General features: G+C 45.4%; 1 protein-coding gene across 1 annotated transcript in view; it reads right to left on the bottom strand.

Annotated features, from left to right (window-relative positions):
* axin1 (axin 1) overlaps positions 1–21228 on the bottom strand; it is a 399614-nt gene that overhangs the window by 312688 nt on the left and 65698 nt on the right. Inside the window, exon 2 of the mRNA XM_078418159.1 lies at positions 18804–18973. The gene's annotated coding sequence lies outside the window, so the exon portion shown is untranslated. The remainder of the gene's footprint in view (positions 1–18803; positions 18974–21228) is intronic.

Below are 21228 nucleotides of genomic sequence, written 5' to 3'. Positions count from 1 at the left end.
GATGGTTTTTGTATTTTTTTTTGGTTGTGTATGTGTGGGGGGTGGTGGTGTGGGGGGTGGTGGTGTGGGTGGGGGGTGGTGGTGTGGGTGGGGGGGTGGTGGGGGGTGGGGGAAACTTTTCTCTTCCTCACGGCGCGGGGTGCGGCTCGGCTGCGGGGCCTAACATCGCCCGGTGCGGCTCGGCCGCGGGACTTTACATCGCCCGGTGCGGCTCGGCCGCGGGACTTTACATCGCTGGTGCGGCTCGGCCGCGGGACTTTACATCGCCCGGTACGGCTCGGCCGCGGGACTTTACATCGCTGGTGCGGCTCGGCCGCGGGACTTTACATCGCCCGGTGCGGCTCGGCCGCGGGACTTTACATCGCTGGTGCGGCTCGGCCGCGGGACTTAACATCGCCCGGTGCGGCTCGGCCGCGGGACTTTACATCGCCCGGTGCAGCTCGGCCGCGGGACTTTTCATCGCTGGTGCGGCTCGGCCGCGGGACTTAACATCGCCTGGTGCGGCTCGGCCGCGGGACTTTACATCGCTGGTGCGGCTCGGCCGCGGGACTTAACATCGCCCGGTGCGGCTCGGCCGCGGGACTTTACATCGCCCGGTGCAGCTCGGCCGCGGGACTTTTCATCGCTGGTGCGGCTCGGCCGCGGGACTTAACATCGCCTGGTGTGGCTCGGCCACGGGACTTAGCTGCGCAAGGCTTGGTCGCGGGGCCTTTCATCGCCCGGCTCGGCCGCGAGACGTTTCAGCGCCCGGTGCAATTCGGCCGCGGGGACTTCCATCCCCTTGCGGGGACTGTGCGGTTCGGTCGGGGACGAGCTGTCTGTCCGTGGGCGTGGGGAAGAGAGTGGAAGTTTTGTTGCCTCCATCACAGTGAGGGGGTGTTTGGAGTCACTGTGATGGACGTTTGTGTTGGGGTCATGTGTCTTGTGTTCTTTTTTTCTATGACTGCTATGTAGTTTCGTTCGGTACTTCGGTACCGAATGACAAATAAAGCTCTGTTATACTGTTATGTTATTAGATTAGATTAGATTTAAATTAGGTTAGGTTAGGTTAGGTTAGGTTTGTTGTAATATATAAGACAAGGGGGATGTTGTGATATTGCTGGGACTACTTTGTGTATCCAAGAACTACTTTGTATGACTGTGTATATAAGTGATGGGTGTGATTAGGCAGTCACACTGGATCCAGATGACCACGGAATAAACAGCCTGGAGTTGAGCTCCAGCATTGTAACCTTTTATACACGTGTACTTGTGGTCCGTCCAGAGTCACTAAAGGTACAACAGGTACCGGACCACAAAGTACAACAAGGTTAGGTTATGTTAGGTTAGGTTAGTTTAGTTTAGTTTAGTTTAGTTTATTTTAAGTCTAGTTTAGTTTGGTTTGGTTCAGTTTGGTTTGGTTTGGTTTGGTTTAGTTTAGTTTACTATTATTGTTGACCACTATTGTTTACTATTATTATTGTTAGGTATACCGAGGTACAGTGAAAAGCTTTTTTGTTGCGTGCTATCCAGACAGCGGCAAGACTATACATAATTACAACCAGACCATCGACAGTGTACATGATAGGGGAATTATGTTTAATGCAAATTAAGGTTTAGCAAAGTCCGAAAAAAGGTAGGCCGTGAGTCTCCGATGAGGTAGATGGTAGGTCAGGACTGCCCTCCAGCTGAAGCCAGTCCCGCCTGCCTGAGTTTTGCTCACATCATTTCCACCAAATCATTCCCATCCATGCACCTGTCCAAGTGTCTTTTAAATGTTGTTATAGTACCTACCTCAACTACCTCCCCCCAGCTCGTTCCACATAGGTATTCACCCTCTGAATGAAAGGGTTACCCCTAAGGTTCTTATTAAATCCTGCCCTTCTCACCTCAAATCTTTGTCGTCTGATTCTCGATTCCTCTATCCTGGGTAAAAGACTCTGTGCCTTCATCCTATTGATTTTCCTCATGATTTTATACACTTCTATAAGTTGACTCCACAGCCCCAGTGCAGCCTATACCCACCATCCTCTGAGTGACAATAGACAATAGACAATAGGTGCAGGAGTAGGTCATTCGGCCCTTCATATATATATATATTTTTTCATATTATTTTCATATTTCAGATACAGCGCGGAAACAGGCCTTTTCGGCCCACCAAGTCCGCGCCGCCCAGCGATCCCCGCACACTAACACTTTCCTACACACATCCTACACACACTAGGGACAATTTTTACATTTACCAAGCCAATTAACCTACATACCTGTACGTCTTTGGAGTGTGGGAGGAAACTGAAGATCTCGGAGAAAACCCACGCAGGTCACGGGGAGAACGTACAAACTCCTTACAGTACAGCACCCGTAGTCAGGATCGAACCTGAGTCTCCGGCGCTGCATTCGCTGTAAGGCAGCAACTCTACCGTTGCGCCACCGTGCCGCAATTCGAGCCAGCACCGCCGTTCACCCTGATCGTGCACTATCAGTACCCCGTTCCTGCCTTCTCCCCATATCCCTTGACTCCGCTATCATTAAGAGCTCTATCTAACTCTCTCTTGAAAGCATCCAGAGAATTGGCCTCCACTGCCTTCTCAGGCAGAGAATTCCACAGCTTCACAACTCTCTGAGTGAAAATGTTTTTCCTCATCTCCGTTCTAAATGGCCTACCCCTTATTCTTAAACCGTGGTTCCTGGTTCGGGACTCCCCCAACATTGGGAACATGTTTCCTGCCTCTAGCGTGTCTAATCCCTTAATAATCTTATATGTTTCCATAAGATTCCCTCTCATCCGTCTAAATTTGAGAAAGTTGCCCCCTCTGGTTCTTATTAAATCTTGCACCTCTCACGTTAAACGTAAGTCCTCTGGTTTCCCCACCCTAGTGCATTCATCCTATCTATTCCCCTCTTGATAGTGTACAAGATCTTCGCTCGGTGTCCTGTGCTCCAAGGAATATAGTCCTAGGCTGCCCGACATCTCCCAATAGCTCAACCCCTTTAGTCCTGGTGACATCCTCGTAAATCTTCCCTGCACTCTTTCCAGCTTAATGACATCCTTCATATAAGAGGGTGACCAAAACTGAAGACAATACTCCAAACACAGTATCTGTGGACAGCCAGAGAGTGGAGGGTTATGGATCGCATGCAGGCAGTGGAGATTAGTCTAACTTGGTATCATGTTCTTATGTTACAATCGTCTTTGTTCTATGTTCTATGTTGGTGATATTTGCCTTGAACTGAACTTGGCAGAACTTTATCAAGGTGTTGGCTGATAGAAACAACAAGGAAACAGACCCTTCAGTCCACCGAGTCCATGTCACCCGTTCACACCAGTTCTGTTATCCCACTTTGGCATCTACTTGGTGTGGCGGTAGAGCTACTGTCTTACAGCGCTAGAAACCTCTACGTTCGATCCTGATACGGGTGCTGCCCGTATGGAGTTTGTACGTTCTCCCCGTGACCTGCGTGGGCTTTCTCAGAGATCTTCGGTTTCCTCCCACACTCCAAAGACGTACAGGTTTGTAGGTTAATTGGCTTGGTATAAATATATAAATGTAAAAAGAATTGTCCCTAGTGTGTGTAGAGTAGTATTAATGTGCAGGAATCACTGGGCAATGCGGACTCGGTGGGCCAAAGGGCCTGTTTCCGCGCTGTGTCTCGGAACTAAACTACAAGAGGTGGCAAGTGTTCTCACAACATTTAAAAGGCATCTCAATAACCACTTGTATCCCCAGGGCATAAACAGCTAAGGAACCAAATCCTGGTGAAACGGGACAGGTATAGATAAGCACAATGGTCGGCATGGACACGGTGGGCAAAGGGCCTGTTTCTGAGCATTGAACGACTCTCTGACACGATAGTCCTACTGCCTTACATTCACCCGGTTTGATCCTGATCCCAGCTGCCCTCTGCAATCTGAAGAAGAGTCTCGATCTGAAAAGTCACCTATCCATGTTCTCCAGAGATGCTGCCTGACTCGCTGAGTTACTCCAGCACTTTGTGTCCCTTTGTGTATTAACCAGCATCTGCAGTTGAATAAGGTTAACTTCTGAAATAAAAAAAATTACCGTACTGCTGAGGAAGACTGTGGGAGGAAGAAGCACCATTTTACAAGCCCCCATTAAATATTTGGCAAAAGTTGAAACACAGTGGTTAGAGATTTTGTTTAGTTTACTTTAGAGATACACACGGAAACAAGCCCACCAAGTCCGCACCGAACAGCGATCCCCACACACTGACGCTATCTTACGCACACTACGGACAATTTACAATTTTACCACGCTGATTAACCTACAAACCAGCAAGTCTTTGGAGTGTGGGAGGAAACCGGAGCGCCGAGAGAAAACCCACGCAGGTCACAGGGAGAACGTACAAACTCCATACAGATAGCATGCGTAGTCAGGATCGAACCTGGGTCTCTGGCGCTGTAAGGCAGCAACTCTGCCGCTGCTGCCCCATGATTGTGAGTCCGGGCAGGCAATCCCACAATGAAATGTTAAACAGAAGCCCAAATCGAGTTATAAACCAATATCACTGCAATATTCACTGTGTGAGCTGGGAGAGGCAAGTTAAAGGTGACTACACCTGACGTAACAGGTATTTGTTGGCTAGCTGCACTGTGCGATTTGATCAATTAAAACCAGACCAAGCCTTTAATTAAACACAAAGGTGACGTGTCAGAATTCATGTCTGAATCGCAAAGTTCACTGGATGTCTCACAACCTAGCACTGCGAACGGAATGTACGGAACTGTTGACATTCGTTTCTTTCATTAAAGTCGACACAATAGATGTTAATAGGTTTCTGTAAGCGCTGCCAACTGCAGCCGCCCAAAATGTTAACCTACTTTTCAGAACTGCAGATACTGGTTAATACACAAAAGGACACAAAATACTGGAGTAACTCAACAGGTCCGGCAGCATCTCTGGAAAACATAAATAGGCGACGTTTCGAATTGAGACCCTTCTACAGACTGTAGAAGGATCTCAGTGGAGGTGGGAGAGGAAGAAGGGTCTCAACCTGAAATGTCACCTATTGGTTTTCTCCAGAGATGCTGCCCAACCCGCTGGGTTACTCCAGCAGTTTGTGTCCTTCTTCGGTGTAAACCAGCATCTGCAGTTCCGTCTTTCACATCCCATGCAAAGGAGCCAGTTAACCATTTTCTCATTCCACTCTTACCTCACAAGCAATTGTTATGCTTCTGCATATCTTTCATTCCTTTCATAGATCCTTCAAAGTATTTCCAGAATTGTGGCAATTGTCCCTAGCTAACCATCTAAACTAAACCAAACTAAACTACTGCAGGCTGTTAAGATAATATGAGGTACTTTCGTTTCATTTTGTTGAATAATTCAGCCCACGAATATAAGTAGTCATTAAAGCAGGTCCTGATTCTTCCAGGGTAAAGGTATAAGGACTCTTCCAAACTCATGGATTGGCAACTTCACTTTACTTCAGAGATACAGCGCGGAAACAGGCCTTTCAGCCCACCGGGTCTACGCAGACCAGCAATCACCCTGTACACTGGCACTATGCCACACACTAAGGACCTTTCACACTTTTAACCAAAGCCAATTAACCTACAAACCTGCATGTCGTTGGAGTGTGGGAGGAAACTGGAGCACCCGGAGAAAACCCACGCAGTCTCAGGGAGAACGCACAAACTCAATACAGACAGCACCCGTGGTCAGGGTTGAACCCGGGTCTCTGGTGCTGTAAGACAGCAACTTTACCGCTGTGCCCACCTCTAAATTTGAAAATTGTTATCGTTGTGTTCAGCTTTTCATCCTGAGCTCTTCCATTGAAGTTACATCTCTGGGCTCCTCCTTCTCCAACTCCTGGTCTGTACGACTGCATTACAGTGGACGGTGCTGTTAACCGCTTGGGTTTGCATGCCTGGTATTCCCTCTGTAAACCTTCCTGCCTCCCTATCTCTTCTTTTAGAGAGAAAGCCTCCTCGATCAACTTTTTGGTGACCTGTTCTGAAAAATCTTCCTGATTCTTGGGATCAATTATTGTCTGAATATATACTTAGGAACATTTCAGTACACTAAAAATGCGATATCCCGAACAGAAGCTCAGTACAAAGCCGGTTATGGATTTGTCTTAGATTGTATCATCTTTACCCGCTGAGTCTGAAGAAGGGTCTCGGCCCGAAACATCACCCATTCCTTCTCTCCCGCGATGCTGCCTGACCTGCTGAGTTACTCCAGCATTTTGTGAATAAATACCTTCGATTTGTACCAGCATCTGCAGTTATTTTCTTACTTTACCCGCTGAGGTGCTTCGGAATCAAAGACTATTTTTATCTAGCCATCTCATATTCACAGAAAAGGGTGGTGGATGTATGGAACGGAAGAGGAAGTTGAGCCTGGGACTATCCCAACGTTTAAGAAATAGTTAAACAGGTACATGGATAGGAGAAGTTTGGAGGGACATGGACCAAGCGCAGGCAGGTAGGATTAGTGTAGCTGGGACATGTTGGCCGGTAGGGGCAAGTTGGGCCGAAGGGCCTGCTTCCACACTGTATCACTCTATGACTATAAATACAAAATAATTTTGTGAAACCTATCATTGCATTTGTCCATCCATCATCGAGGAAAATAAATAATGCAGATTTGTCCCTTTCTCATGCTCAGGTTAATGAGTTCCAGTTTCCAGTTCCTATTAATTAATAGTTCGCAATAATGCATTGGTTAAGCTTTGTATAAAACAGTATTTTGTAATCTAGGTTATCTCACGGTTAGCAGAAGAACTGATTAATTAATGCTCAGTGTGTAGGAAAATAACTACAGATGCTGGTTCAAATCGAAGGTAACTCTGCGGGTCAGGCAGCATCTCAGGAGAGAAGGAATGGGTGATGTTTCGGGTCGAGACCCTTCTTCAGACTGATGTCAGGGGCGGGACAGATAGGATGTAGTAGGAGACAGGAAGACAGTGGGAGGCTCAGCCTTCTGCTTGGGTAGCTTACAACCCAACAGTAAGTGCACTGAATTCTCCAACTTCCACGTAATAACCCCTCTACACCACCCTCCTCTTTTTCCCCATGTCCCCCCCCCCCCATTCCAGTGCACCCCATTTCTCCTACCACCTCCCATCAGCTCCAGTTCTCCCACCAACCCCCCAAACCCTGCTCCTTTCCCCTCCTTCATACAATCATTTCCCATTCCCGCGTCCTGCATCTTCCTACATGACAATAAAGTACCATTGAACCGTTGAACCACAGACTCGTGGTATGGTCTAGCAAGTCCTTTCCCTCCCTTGATCTGTATCATGAGGCTGCACGGTGGCGCAGCAGTAGAGTTGCTGCCTTACAGCACCAGAGGCTCAGATTCAATCCTGACTACGGATGCTGTCTGTACAGACTTTGTACGTTATCCCGGTGACCGCGTGGGTTTGTCCCGGGTGTTCCGGTTTCCTCCCACACTCCAAAGACGTACAGATTTGTAGGTTGATTGGCTTCTGTGTTAATTGTAAATTGTCCCTAGTGTGTAGGATTGGGCGAGTGTATTGGGATTGCTGGTCGGCGTAGACTCCGTGGACCGAAGGGCCTCTTTACGTGTTGCATCTCTAAACTTACTAAACTAAACATTTTTTTTCAGACTCCAAATTTTATACTTCCTGCCACAGTAAAAACTAAAGGTTGTAAATACCAACGTTTTATGATGGCTATTAAATTGTAATGATTCACTATCCTCATTCACTTAATAGCTGACATTTGGTGCAGCCTTTAAACACTGCACCTTGTGACATGTTTTCTGAGCCGGTACAGTATTCAGGAGCAAGCTTTCAAATCTGGGCAACTGTTGGATTCATGAACATTTAAAAAAAAATCTTGGATAGAGACAGATGCTGGAGTACATCAGCGGGTCAGGCAGCATCTCTGGAGGAAAGGAATAGGTGGCGTTTCGGGTCAGGACCCTTCTACAGACTGAGAGTCAGGGGAGAGGGAAACTAGAGGTTGAAAAGGTTCAGAACAAATCAGAGCCGGCACTGATGACCAAGGAAAGGCAGAGCCCACAATGGTCAATTGTTGGCTGCGGAAGTGGTGCCGTAAGGAGAAGGACCAGAGGAGAAGGGAGGAGGGGCCATCACTGGATGGGGAGGATTTTTTTCCCCTAGAAAGTGGCACAGTGGCGGTGGCGATGGAAGAAAAGCTCTATGACACGGTGGCACACAGCCAGAGAGCAGGAGGAATCACAGAGGGGGAGCAGTGAGAGAGGGTGTTGCAGAACTCCCACTGGAGAGAGGAGGAGAAATTTGTCAAACTGGGCATGTAAGGCAGCACGGTGGCGCAGCGGTAGAGTTGCTGCCTGACAGCGAATGCAGCGCCGGAGACTCAGGTTCGATCCTGACTACGGGCGCCGTCTGTACGGAGTTTGTACGTTCTCCCCGTGACCTGCGTGGGTTTTCTCCGAGATCTTCGGTTTCCTCCCACACTCCAAAGACGTACAGGTATGTAGGTTAACTGGCTGGGCAAATGTAAAAATTGTCCCTAGTGGGTGTAGGATAGTGTTAATGCGCGGGGATCGCTGGGCGGCGCGGACTCGGTGGGCCGAAGGGCCTGTTTCCGCGCTGTACCTCTAAATCTAAATCTAAAATATAAGCCCTAGGACACCTACATACGTAGGTTAATTGGCTTGGTGTATGTGTAAATTGTCCCTAGTAGTAGGATAGTGTTAATGTGCGGGGATCACTGGGCGGCACGGACTTGGAGGGCCGAAAAGGCCTGTTTCCGGCTGTATATATATGATATGATATGATATGATAGATCAGCCATGATTGAATGGCGGAGCAGACTTGATGGGCAGAATGGCCTAATTCTTATGACCTTATGACCTTATGGCTGAGCATTAAATATTTCAGGATATTTAACTTTTAGAAGAGAAAGGGAAAATGGAAAGAAAAGAAAACAACCCTGATATTGAATGGGATAAAGACAGTAAAGTGAAAGATCTTTGATTGGGAAATCAAGAGGTAGAATCAGCTTGGGTGGAGCTAAGAAACACACCAAGTGGCAGAAAACATTGATGAGACGGTCATAGTTCACAAACACTAGTGGTAATCTAGGGCATAGTATAAATCTCAAAATGGGAACAGGTGGAACAAGAATGAGACATTAATTATCAGGGTGCCTCAATCTGCATATGGTTTGAGCAAAGATAGACACAAAGTGCTGGAGTCACTCAACGGGTCAGACAGCATCTTAGTTTAGTTTAGTTTAGCAATGCAGCGCAGAAACAGGTCCTTCGGCCCACCGAGTCCGCACCGACCAGCGATCCCCGCACATTAACACACTATCCTACAGTGGCGTCAAATTTCACATTTTATACCAAGCCAATTAACCCACATACTTGTACGTCTTTGGAGTGTGGGAGGAAACCAAAGTTCTCGGAGAAAACCTACGCCGGTCAAGGGGAGAACTTACTAACTCTGTACAGACAAGCACCTATAGCCAGGATTGAACCCAGGGCTCTGGCACTTTACGTGCTGTAAGGCAGCAACTCTAACTCTGCGCCACCATGCCGCTTTCTCGCTGGAGAATAGTCAAGTCAAGTCAAGTCAATTTATTTGTATAGCACATTTAAAAACAACCCACGTTGACCAAAGTGCTGCACATCTGACTAGGAAAAAAAGAAACATACAGTGGCAGGCAGCCAAACACAACGGCGCGGCCATCTTGAACAAAATGTTAATTCAATCACCCACAGTCCAACAATAAAAGCACTAAACAGGCACCCAAATTACCCAACCCCAAAAACCCCCCAAAACACAGTCCAACAATAGAAGCATTAAATAGGCATTCAAATCACACACCCCAAAACCCCCAAAAACACAGTCCAACAATAAAAGCATCAAACAGGCACTCAAACCACCCAACCCCAAAAACACACAAAAAAGAAACATCCATCAAAGAAACATCCATCACAGTGAGTCTCCTCCAGTCCTCTCTCTCCTCACTGTGATGGAAGGCCACAATGTCTTTCCCTTCTCCTGCTGTCCTCGCCCGCAGTCAGGTTGTTGTGGTTGCAGGCCGCACCGGACGGTCCACAGCGGGCCAAGCCCAAGGCGCGTCGCGTCGCAGCCGCTCCCGCAGCCTCCGAAGACGGCCGGCTCCGCCGATGATAAGTCCGATCCGGGGTGGGCGAACACGCTGCTGTTGCCGCTGTTGCTGCACGTCGGGGCGGTCGTGGCTCCCGACATTGAAACCCCCGCCCAGCAGAGAAATATCCCGCGGCCATCTTAGGCCGCGCCGGACGGTGAAATGTCCGCGCCCCAAGCCCCGCGATCCGGGGCGGGCGAACACGCTGCCGCTGCCGGAGCTCCCGATGTCGGAATCCACGCGGCCCGAACCTAAGGCGAGTCGCAGCCGCTCCCGCAGCCTCCGAAGACGGCCGGCTCCGGTGATGGTAAGTCCGATCCACGGACTTGGATGGTAAGTCCGATGGAGGCCGACAGCTCCAGGAGTTGGGCCGATGGTAGGCCGCAGCAGGAACGGAGACACGGCCCAGAAAACAAAGGTCGGGTCTCCGTTCGGAAGGGACACATATTTACAGTGATTAGTTTCCCCCTCCCCCCCACATACACACATAGTACACAAACACAAAAACACCACATCACAACTACAATTAAGACAAAAAAAACAACAAAAACACAAAGACAAATGGACCGCAGGTGAGCGGCAGCTGCTAGGGCTGGGGTTGGGACCATTCTGAATAAGGATGGGGTTGGGACCATTCTTCAAACTGAGGAAACCACATTAGCTACAATAAGGTGACAGATATTTATGAAGCATGTGGACAAAGATTTTCTCGATCATATTTGGAAAACACTATTCTGGTTTGGTTATTTAGTATTACTGATTATTTATGACACAAAGTGCTGGAGTAACTCAACGGGGTTAGGCAGCATCTCTGGAGCACATGGGCAGGTGACATTTTGGGTCAGGACCCTTCTTCAGACTCACAATTTACTGATAATTTATTGTATTATTGATTATTGTAGATTTATTTGTTGAGTTATTTTGTCACAAACAAGAGGACATCGTGCCAAGTGAGAGGTGAACCTGAGGGGCAATTTTTTCACACAGAGGCTAGTGGCTTATGGAACGAGCTGCCAGAGGAGGTAGTTGAGGCAGGTACTTTCATGACATTAAAATACATGGATAGAAAAGGTTTAGAAGGATATGGACCATCAAGTGTGACTAGTGTAGATGGGGCATCTTGGTCAGCATGGTCAACTTTGGCCTGTTTCCGTGCTGAATGACTTTATGACTAGAAATATTACAGTAACCAGCCTGTAAAGCTACAGCAAGTAAATATTTTTTTATTCCATTCCCAGTACGTATGATATTTAAACATTATAATATTTTCAGATTTGATTCCACATCAATACGTTGAGGAATCAATGAAGTACAGGCTGTTTTAGATGAAGTCTTGTGGATTGATAAAAAGTTAGTTAATAACCTTGCGTTTAAGCAGCCTTTAGGGGAGAATAATTAGATACGATTTTATATGAAGTTTGAAAGTGATTTAGTTCAATTTGAAATCAGAGTCTCAGATCTAAACTAAAGAAATTACAAAGATGTGAATTGTGAGTTGGCTTTGTAAATTGGAGAGCTTCATTAAAATACTTCCACTTTAAGATGGAAAATATAGTTTGCAACAATATCACGAACATCTGTTAGAGAAAATGGTCCAATCATGGCCAGCGTGAGAAATTATATGTAGAAACAAGGAACTTCAGATGCTGGTTTACAAAAAAACGACACAAAGTGCTGGAATAACTCAGCGGGTCAGACAGCATCACTGAAGAACGTGGATGTGACATTTAAGGTTGAGACACTTCATCAGTCTGAAGAAGGGTCTTGACCTGAAACATCACTTATCCATGTTCTCCAGAGATGCTGCCTGACCCACTGAGTTACTCCACCACATTGCGTCCGTTTTTTAAAATGAGAAATGCCTTATTCTGTTAACCAAAGGGAAAATCATATAATTCTACCAAAAAAGAGATAAGGGAAAATGTTAGAATTCAGAATAGGAGGACCAAGACTTGGATGGGGAAGGACAAAAGAGAATTCAAGAATAATCTCATAAGAGTTTAAAGCTTCAATAGAAATGTGAAAATGAATAGATCAGCAAAAGCCAATGCAATTCGCTTACAAAATGGGACAAGATAAATTACATTGGGAAATAAGGAAATGGCAGAGAAATTAAACAAAATGTTTGTGTCTCATTTCATGGAAGTAGCTCCATGAAAATACTCCTGAAAAGTGTGAAAACAGCAGGTATAATGACAGAAAATAACATCTCTAAACACAATACAGTAAAAGATAAATTAATTAATTGAACACTAACAAATTTTAAGGCATTGTTTGATAGATTATTGATTAGTACGGGTGTCAGGGGTTATGGGGAGAAGGCAGGAGAATGGGGTTGAGAGGGAAAGATAGGTCAGACATATTTGAATGGCAGAGTAGACTTGATGGGCCGAATGGTCTAATTCTGCTCCTATAACTTATGAACTTATGAACTTCTGAACACTGCCTGACCCGCTGAGTTGCTTCAGCACTTTGTTTTTTTTTAGGGTGTTCTCATCTTTTGCAAATTACCACCCATTCTTGATTTTCTACAGTGTTGCGAAATAGTTGGAAAGAAAACAAAAGTCATTTGAAAGCTGTTGATCTACTTTATAATGCAAGATATATCTGACTAATGGGAGATGCATTTCGATCTATCTGGCAGTGCAGCAGTGTATGTTGTGAAACACTCAACTGAGTTGTCTTTACTTGGCCTTTGATCTTGATTTACTGGAAAGAATATGTCATGATTTGAAGAGCCTTTTTCAGTAAACAATTGGTTTTCACTATGTCTTTCCTTAAAAACAAAATTCTTTCGGCATGCTTTCCCTAATCCTGGTGTATAGGATGCACTGTTTCCTAAATGTTCACCACCCCTATCTAACCATAACTCAGATTTCAATCGAGCCATTTCAATGGCAAGCAACCAATATAAGAACATTATCTCCATAACATCATGGCAAACAAAATCATGAATTATTACTTTACTTTACTTTGCTTTAGAGATGCAGTGTGGAAACAGGCCCTTCGGCCCAACGAGTCTGCGCTGACCACCGATCACCCCGCACACGAGCACTATCCGACACTAGGGACAATTTACAATCTTTACTGAAGCCAATTAATCTGCAAACTTGTACGTCTTTGGAGTATGAAAAGAAACCGGAGAAAATCCAGGCAGTCATAGGGAGAACGTACAAACTCCACGCAGACACCACCAATAGTCAGGATGGAACCCGGGACTCTGGCATTGTAAGGCAGCATCACTACCTCTATGCCACTGTGTCGCCCGTCATGATGGCCAAAATGTTAGACTTTAAAGGTAAACAGAAAAAGTGGAAGAAATAATATGGGGCGGCACTTGAGATCGGATCCTGATCTCGGGTGTTCTGTGTGGAGTTTGCATGTTCTACCTGTGACTGCTTGGATTTCATCCGGGTGCTCCAGTTTCTTTCCACAACTCAAAGACATGTAGGTTTGTAGGTTAATTGGCCTCTGTAAATTGTTCCTAGTGTGCAGCGAGTGGATGAGAAAGTGGGATCATTTAGAACATAGTGTGAACACTGCCTAGTCCATCACGGGGACTGACCTCTCCACCATCGCAGGTATCTACAGGAGTCGCTGCCTCAAAAAGGCAGGCAACATCATCGGAGACCCACACCACCCTGGCCACGCTCCCATGCCACCAGGAAGAAGGTATAGGAGCTTGAAAACCGTAAGGTCCAGGTTCAGGAGCAGCTTCTTTCCTACAACCATCAAGCTATGAAACTCTACAACCACCAAATATGCTCCGAACTATATAGACCTGGGGATATTATTTTTGACTTTGCACCACGATGTCTCTATATTGTCTATATGTTTTTTAAATTTATATACTGAACTTTGTTTTGTTGTTTATTGTAGGTTTCACAGAGTGATACGTTCACATACCTGTTGTGCTGCTGCAAGTAAAAAAATCATTGTTCTGTTTTGGGACATATAACAATTAACCACTCTTGACTCTCGACTCTCGACCAGCGTGAACAGGTGATCGATGGTCGGCATGGGCTGGATGGGTTGAAGGAAACGTGTCCATGCTACATCTTTAAACTAAACTGAACTAAACTAAACTAAACTAAACTATCCTTCCTTAGATAGAGAGAAACCCTACAGAGTATTCTTAATGCAGTATCTTCAAGCCCCAAAATAATTCCAGTGAGGTGTCTTTATTCTCAAACATCGCTGCTTGCAACGAGAAACACCATATTGTTCGCCTTTTCTCTAAAGCCGTGACGCTGTTTATTTTTTCCTTTTGCACTACCTGATGTGCTCATATATGGCTATCCGACTAGATAGCGCACAAAAAACATTTTTTTTTTACTGCATCTCGGCACAGTTGATAAACCGATACTAAAACCGATTCCTGATTGCTTGCGATGCCTGGAAATTAACGTTCAGTGATTTGTGTGCAAGGATCAAATCTTTTGAAATCCCTCTCTTTTAAAAAGAATTGTATCTGTATTTTTTTTTCCAACACATTTTTCTACATAATAATCCTTCTTCAACGTCAACACCCGTTTAGCCTCTCGGTCCTTCAGGAGCATCAATACAGCCTCCTCTTAACTTACACTGACACCAATATACACTCAGAATATCTGGTTATTTTATCGTTTTTGGTCCCCTCTTCCAGATCATTAACGTGGCTTGTGAACAGCTGATGCCCAATATTAATCCTTGCAGCAGATCATTAGTTACAATCATCCAACACTAAAGTAACCCATTTATTTCTATCCTCACTTTTCTGTCCATTTACCGGTACTAACTTATGCTACTCCCAATCCCATGTGCTCTGATTTTGTATGGTACCTTACCAAAGGCATTCCGAAAATCTAAAAACATGGCAGCATGGTGGAGCAGTGGTAGAGTTACTGCCTTACAGCGCCAGAGACCCATGTTCGATCCTGACCATGGGTGCTATCTGTACGGAGTTTGCACATTCTCCCCATGACCTGCATGGGTTTTTCTGGGTGCTCCGGTTTCCTCCCACCAGATTGATCCCTGGGATGGCGGGACTTACATATGAGGAAAGACTGGATAGACTGGGCTTGTACTCGCTGGAATTTAGAAGACTGAGGGGGGATCTTATAGAAACATATAAAATTCTTAAGGGGTTGGAGAGGCTAGATGCGGGAAGATTGTTCCCGATGTTGGGGGAGTCCAGAACCAGGGGTCACAGCTTAAGGATAAGGGGGAAGTCTTTTAGGACCGAGATGAGAAAACATTTCTTCACACAGAGAGTGGTGAGTCTGTGGAATTCTCTGCCACAGAAGGTAGTTGAGGCCAGTTCATTGGCTATATTTAAGAGGGAGTTAGATGTGGCCCTTTTTTCTAAAGGGATCAGGGGGTATGGAGAGAAGGCAGGTACAGGCTACTGAGCTGGATGATCAGCCATGATCATATTGAATGGCGGTGCAGGCTCGAAGGGCCGAATGGCCTACTCCTGCACCTATTTTCTATGTTTCTATGTTTCTACACTCCAAGGACGTACAGGTTTGTAAGTTAATTGACTTCGGTAAAGATTGTAAATTGTCCCGAGGATGGTGTATGGGGATCGCTAGTCACCATGGACTCAGTGGGCCGAAGAGCCTGTTTCCGCGTTGTATCTCTAAACTAAAAAAACTAATCACTTTATTGATTTTTCTTTTTTCCAATTCTTTAGTTACAACCTCAAAAAAAACTATTAAATTTGTCAAATGTGGTTTTCTTCTTATCAATTCACATCATCTCTCCCCAGTCTTAGTGTTATTTTCTAGGTGTCCTATCACCGTCTTCTAGAAATTAGATTTGAATATTTTCCCTTCAGGTAAAATCAATTGTTTAAGAAAGGCAGCGGGTTTGTTCTTCCAAGTTATATAAAGGTCGACTTCTGTTAGACAGTAGAAACAAGGAACTGCGGATGCTGGTTTACACTAAGGACAAAAGTGCTGGAGTAACCCCTCAAGCAGCATCTCTGGAAAACATGGATTGGTGACATTTTGGGTCAGAACCCTTCTTCGAACCAAATTAAAATGAAGAAGGGTCCCAACCTGAATCGTCACCTGTCAATGTTCTCCAGGGATGCTGCCTGACCCGCCGAGTAACTCCAGCACTTTGTGTAGGAAGAAGCATCCTGACCTGATACGTCACCTGTCTATGTTCTCGAGAGATGCTGCCTGACCCATTGAGTTACTCCAGCACTTTGTGCCCTTAGATTGGATGCTTTTTACTCTTATCAGAAGAATGGATGACAAGCTGGGCAGACTGCTCAGGGAACCACACCACAGGTCCTTTTCCTGCAGTGCCTGCAGGATATCACCTGCTACAACCTTGTCATGTGAGTTTGAGTGAGCCAGTGTGGTTTACTAGCTTCAATCGCCTTAGGCAATTGGAGAGGAATTGTCCAAATATCATTCCCCTGATTAAAGTCATAGAATCATACAGTGTGGAAACAGGCCCTTCGGCCCAACTTGCCAACACCGACCAACATGTCCCATCTACACTAGTCCCACCTGCCTGCGTTTGGCCCATATCCCTCTAAACCTGTCATGTCTATGTAACTGTCTAATTGCTTCTTAAATGTTGCGATAGTCCCTGCCTCAACTACCTCCTCAGGCAGCTCGTTCTATACACACACCACTCTTTGTTTTGAGGTTCTGGCCTCTCTCAAAATGGAGAGGTGTGGATAAGAATGCTGGGCTGTTGTTTTTATCCTGGGGCATAGAGTACTAGGATTGTGAAATCTGCATGCATCTTTATCATTAATATTCATGCATTCATCATATGCTCGATCCTCTGACTGATGGTGGGTGTACCCACCCCTCTGGGAATGCAATGATTTAAGAAGGCAGCTTGCCTCCTCCTTCAGGGGGCGAACAATTAGGGATGGACAATAAATGGCTGTCATGCTTTGCACCCACACCCTGTGAATCACTTTAAATAACTGGTGTCTGTCAGAAAATATCGCAACGGCAATATTGTCAAATAAATTAAAAAAAGAATGGAAAGGACACATTACAGCAAGAATAAATGGTGCCTTTTTTTTGCAAAGATTCCCATTTACGACAGACCCAATACTTCCTCCTTGAACACTGTCCCATGTCATCAAATGGGATGCGGGGCTCACGTTGTCGACCTCCCCTTGGTGAGCCCTGTCAACTGACCTCAGTCAGGCGAACGACAACAAACAGAGACAGCAGAAGCAGAAGCAGCTTCATAACTTCTGTTGCCTCAAACGCAAGAAGAAGAAATGGGATGCATCGTTACATTTGCTGTCATTATTTACGTGGATGTTTTGACTGCCCCTCTGGGTCAGTCAATGGGACCCTGAAGAAACATCACCTTCACCCCTGCACTCATTATCTGCATTGAAAATGGTCCTGTGGCAATCTCTCTGCATTGCTTCCAGTAGACCAATTGTATGAAGAAACTAACTTCAGATAGTTCCTCTGTCCCTCTCTTTCCCCTCCCCGTCCCAGTTCTCCCACTAGTCTTCCTGTCTCCTACTACATCCTATCTTTGTCCCGACCCCTCCCCTGACATCAGTCTGAAGAAGGGTCTCGACCCGAAACGTCACCCATTCCGTCTCTCCAGAGATGCTGCCTGACCCACAGCAGTTTGTGGAATGTGAGTTATTTTGACATTCAATTCCTTGCAGAAGGCCCCAATGCAGTTTTGTGACCAATTAAGTGTTTTTTTTACGAGGACTCATTGTTTTAATGTAGCAAAAGCAGCAATCAAAGTCCACAAAGCAATCTCGCATAAAATGCAACATGACTATCTTTTTAGATAAATGCATGCATGTAAAGTTAACAGTCTTGTCAGCTCGACTGACAAGGTCTAAGTACTTCCACTGTCAGTCAGGTCTGGTATCTCCTTGATGTAAAAAAGGTTAACAGAACTTGATTCCATTCATTTTCTTTGTGTCAGTAAGCTCCACTCATTGACGTTGGTGAGGCCACATTTAGAGTATGGTGTTCAGATTTGGTCACCTTGTTATAGGAAAGATGTCAAGCTGGAAAGGGTGCAGAGAAGATTTACGAGGATGATGCCAAGACTCGAGGGCCTTAGCTGCAGGGAGAGGTTGAGCAGGCTAAGACTTTACTCCTTGGAGTGCAGGAGGATGAGGGGAAATCTTATAGAGGTGGATAAGACCGTGAGAGGAATAGATCGGGTAAATGCACTGAATCATTAACACAGAGTAGGGGAATCGAGAACCAGAGGACATAGATTTAAGGTGAGTGGGAAAAGATTTAATAGGAACCGGAGGGGCAATTTTTTTACTCAAAGGGTGGTAGGTATATGGAGCTGCCGGAGGAGGTAGTTGAGGCAGCGTCCATGCCAACCAGTGATCCCCACACACGACACATGAGCGATAATTTACAAAAGCCAATTCACCCACACACCTGCACGTCTTTGGAGTGTGGGAGGAAACCAGAGCACTCAGGAAAAATCCACGCGGTCACAAGGAGAACATACAAACTCCGTACAGACAGCACCCTTTGTCAGAATCGAACCCATGTCTCTGCTGCTGTCAGGAGGCAACTCTACCGCTGCACCACCTTTCGACAGTGCAGCACCTCCACAAGATCGCACTGAGGTAATAGACAATGCCTTTGTACACATGTTTCTGGAGAGCCATTCGATCATTCCGACTCGAAGGGCAAGCAAGCTGCCATCTCAACCAGCCTACAAGTATTGAGAACAGAAAATAAATAAGGGAAACGTATGACTCTACCTGTTGCATGTGCTGCCAGAGTCCTTCTTTGGCCCACACATAGTCGGCCTTGTCAGGGTTTAACCGCAGTCCTTCATTTGCGTCACCTTTACATCCTCTTTAACCGAGTAAGTCGCATCCGCCTCCTTCTTGGTCAGCTGCCACAGTTGTATTCCCATTGCCATGGCGATCTGTAATGCAGAGTGCACACAATTACATTGATTGATCATAACAATCACAATTTAGAGCCACCAAAAAAAAGCCAGCCAGTGAATAGCTACCCATAGCTTAGATTTAGGGTTAGGGTTGAATAAGTTCATAAGTTCATGGAGCAGAATTAGGCCATTCGTCCCATCAACTCTACTCCGCCATTCAATCAGGGCAGACCTATCTTTCCCTCTCAACCCCATGATTGAATGGTGGGATAGACTCAATGGGCCGAATGGCCTAATTCTGCTCCTGTGTCTTATTATGGTCTTTAGGTCATCAGTGTTTGCATTTCAATATGGATTTTCTGACATTTCCCACAAGTTCCGTCTTTCATTGCTGGTTTTGATCAGAGTACCCACATGCCGTGAATAGTAAAATCAATCCTTGCAGTAAAGAGCCAAGGACTCCTGCAAATTATTAATCAGCGCATATGATGTCAGTCATAGTGATGATTCAAGGATATTAATGAGAGATTCACCAATAATTATTCCAGGGCATTAGGCCATTTGCAATGAATCCTTTCAACCATTAGACAGTCGGACCGAACTGAAGTAATGGTGAATGAAAAACAAAACATGTTGATAAATCATTTGCTCCTCCAAAAGGTCACATTTGCTGCAGGAAAAAGCTGAATTGGGGTTGAATGTGTTGGTGGATGGTGATGTGATTGAGGACTCAGGAGGCCTTGAGTTTTCGAGTCTTCTCACCAGTAATTGTCCCCAAGTCCGAGGATTCTGTCAGAATGTCGCTGTATTTTGACGTGTGACTGGCAAACAAAGCAATTAAGAGTAAACTTGGGGGCATAAATATAAGATAGCCACTAATAAATCCACGAGGGAATACGGGAGAAATCATGTTGATTGAACTCGACCCTGCTTAGGGGGAAGTTGAGGTAAATAGTGAAGATTCACTGAGGGGCAAGCATTGCTGAGGGAGCAATGAAGAGAAAGTTATGCCAGTGTTAATTGAAGACATTTTAGGGGAGACTAGAGAGAATGCTTTACATTGAATGGTCATTTTTCAAAACTCCACCATGCAAGCTAGTCTTTCCCCAATCTGCTTTCTCTACATTCCATGTGTAGGAAGGAACTGCAGGTGCTGGTTTAAACCGATGATAGGTCTCGACCCGAAACGTCACCCATTCCTTCTCCCCAGACATGCTGCATGACCCGCTGAGTTACTCCAGCATTGTGTGTCTACCTTCAATTTTAACCAGCATCTGCAGTTTTTTTTCTACACAGCTCAATCATTCTCTCTTCTCTTCCTCTCCTAAATAGGGAGAAGATATAAAAACTTGAAAGCAAGCCAGATTCAGAAACAGATTCTCCCCTCTGTTATCAGACTTTTTGAATGGACCTCTCATATGCTAGGGATGAATTACCGATCTTCCAATCTACCTTGTTATAGTCCTTGCACCTTTTATTTTATACGTTTTAGGTTTGTAGGCATTGGAGCAGAATTACACCATTCGGCCCATCGAGTCATTCAATTCTATCTTTCCCTCTCAATCCCATTCTCCTGCCTTTGCCCAGTAACCTCTGACACCCTTACCATTCAAGAACCTACCAATCTTCGCTTTCAAAATACCCAATGGCCTGGCTTGCACAGCCGTCTATGGCAATAAATTCCACAGATTCACCACCCTTTTATCCGCACTTTCTCTATTATATTCTGCACTCTGTATATTTTCTCTTTTTGCACTACCTGTTGTACTCATGTATAGTTTGAATAGCAAGCAAAATTAAGATTTTCACTCTATTTCGGTATATGTTACCTTTCCAGTGACAGAGACTCGGATTCAATCCTGACTACCGGTGCTGGCTGTACGGAATTTATATGTTCTCCCTGTGACCGCGTGGGTTTTCTCCGGATGCTCCGGTTTCCTCCCACACTCCAAAGACGTGCGGGTTTTAAAATTAATTGACTTTGGTAAAATTGTAAATATTCCCTAGTGTGGAGGATAGTGCTGGTGTACGGGGATCGCTAGTCAGCACAGCACAGACTCAGTGGGCCGAAGGGCCTGTTTCCGCACTGTATCACTAAACTAAACATGACAATAATAAACCGAAACATAAACCAACACGTTGTACACTCTATATCATGCACTGCATTCAGATAAAAATATTTTAGAGGTGAACAGATGTATCATCTCAAAAGCAGATGAAAAAATTGGCCAACCCAATAAACATGATGAGAGATTCATTACACCAATAAAACACTTTAATGTAAAAGATAC

The sequence above is a fragment of the Rhinoraja longicauda genome, chromosome 21 (assembly GCF_053455715.1).
Source record: "Rhinoraja longicauda isolate Sanriku21f chromosome 21, sRhiLon1.1, whole genome shotgun sequence".
Classification (NCBI taxonomy): domain Eukaryota; kingdom Metazoa; phylum Chordata; class Chondrichthyes; order Rajiformes; family Arhynchobatidae; genus Rhinoraja; species Rhinoraja longicauda.
Note: the sequence above shows the minus strand (reverse complement) of the source record. Positions and strands in the feature narration are given on the sequence as shown.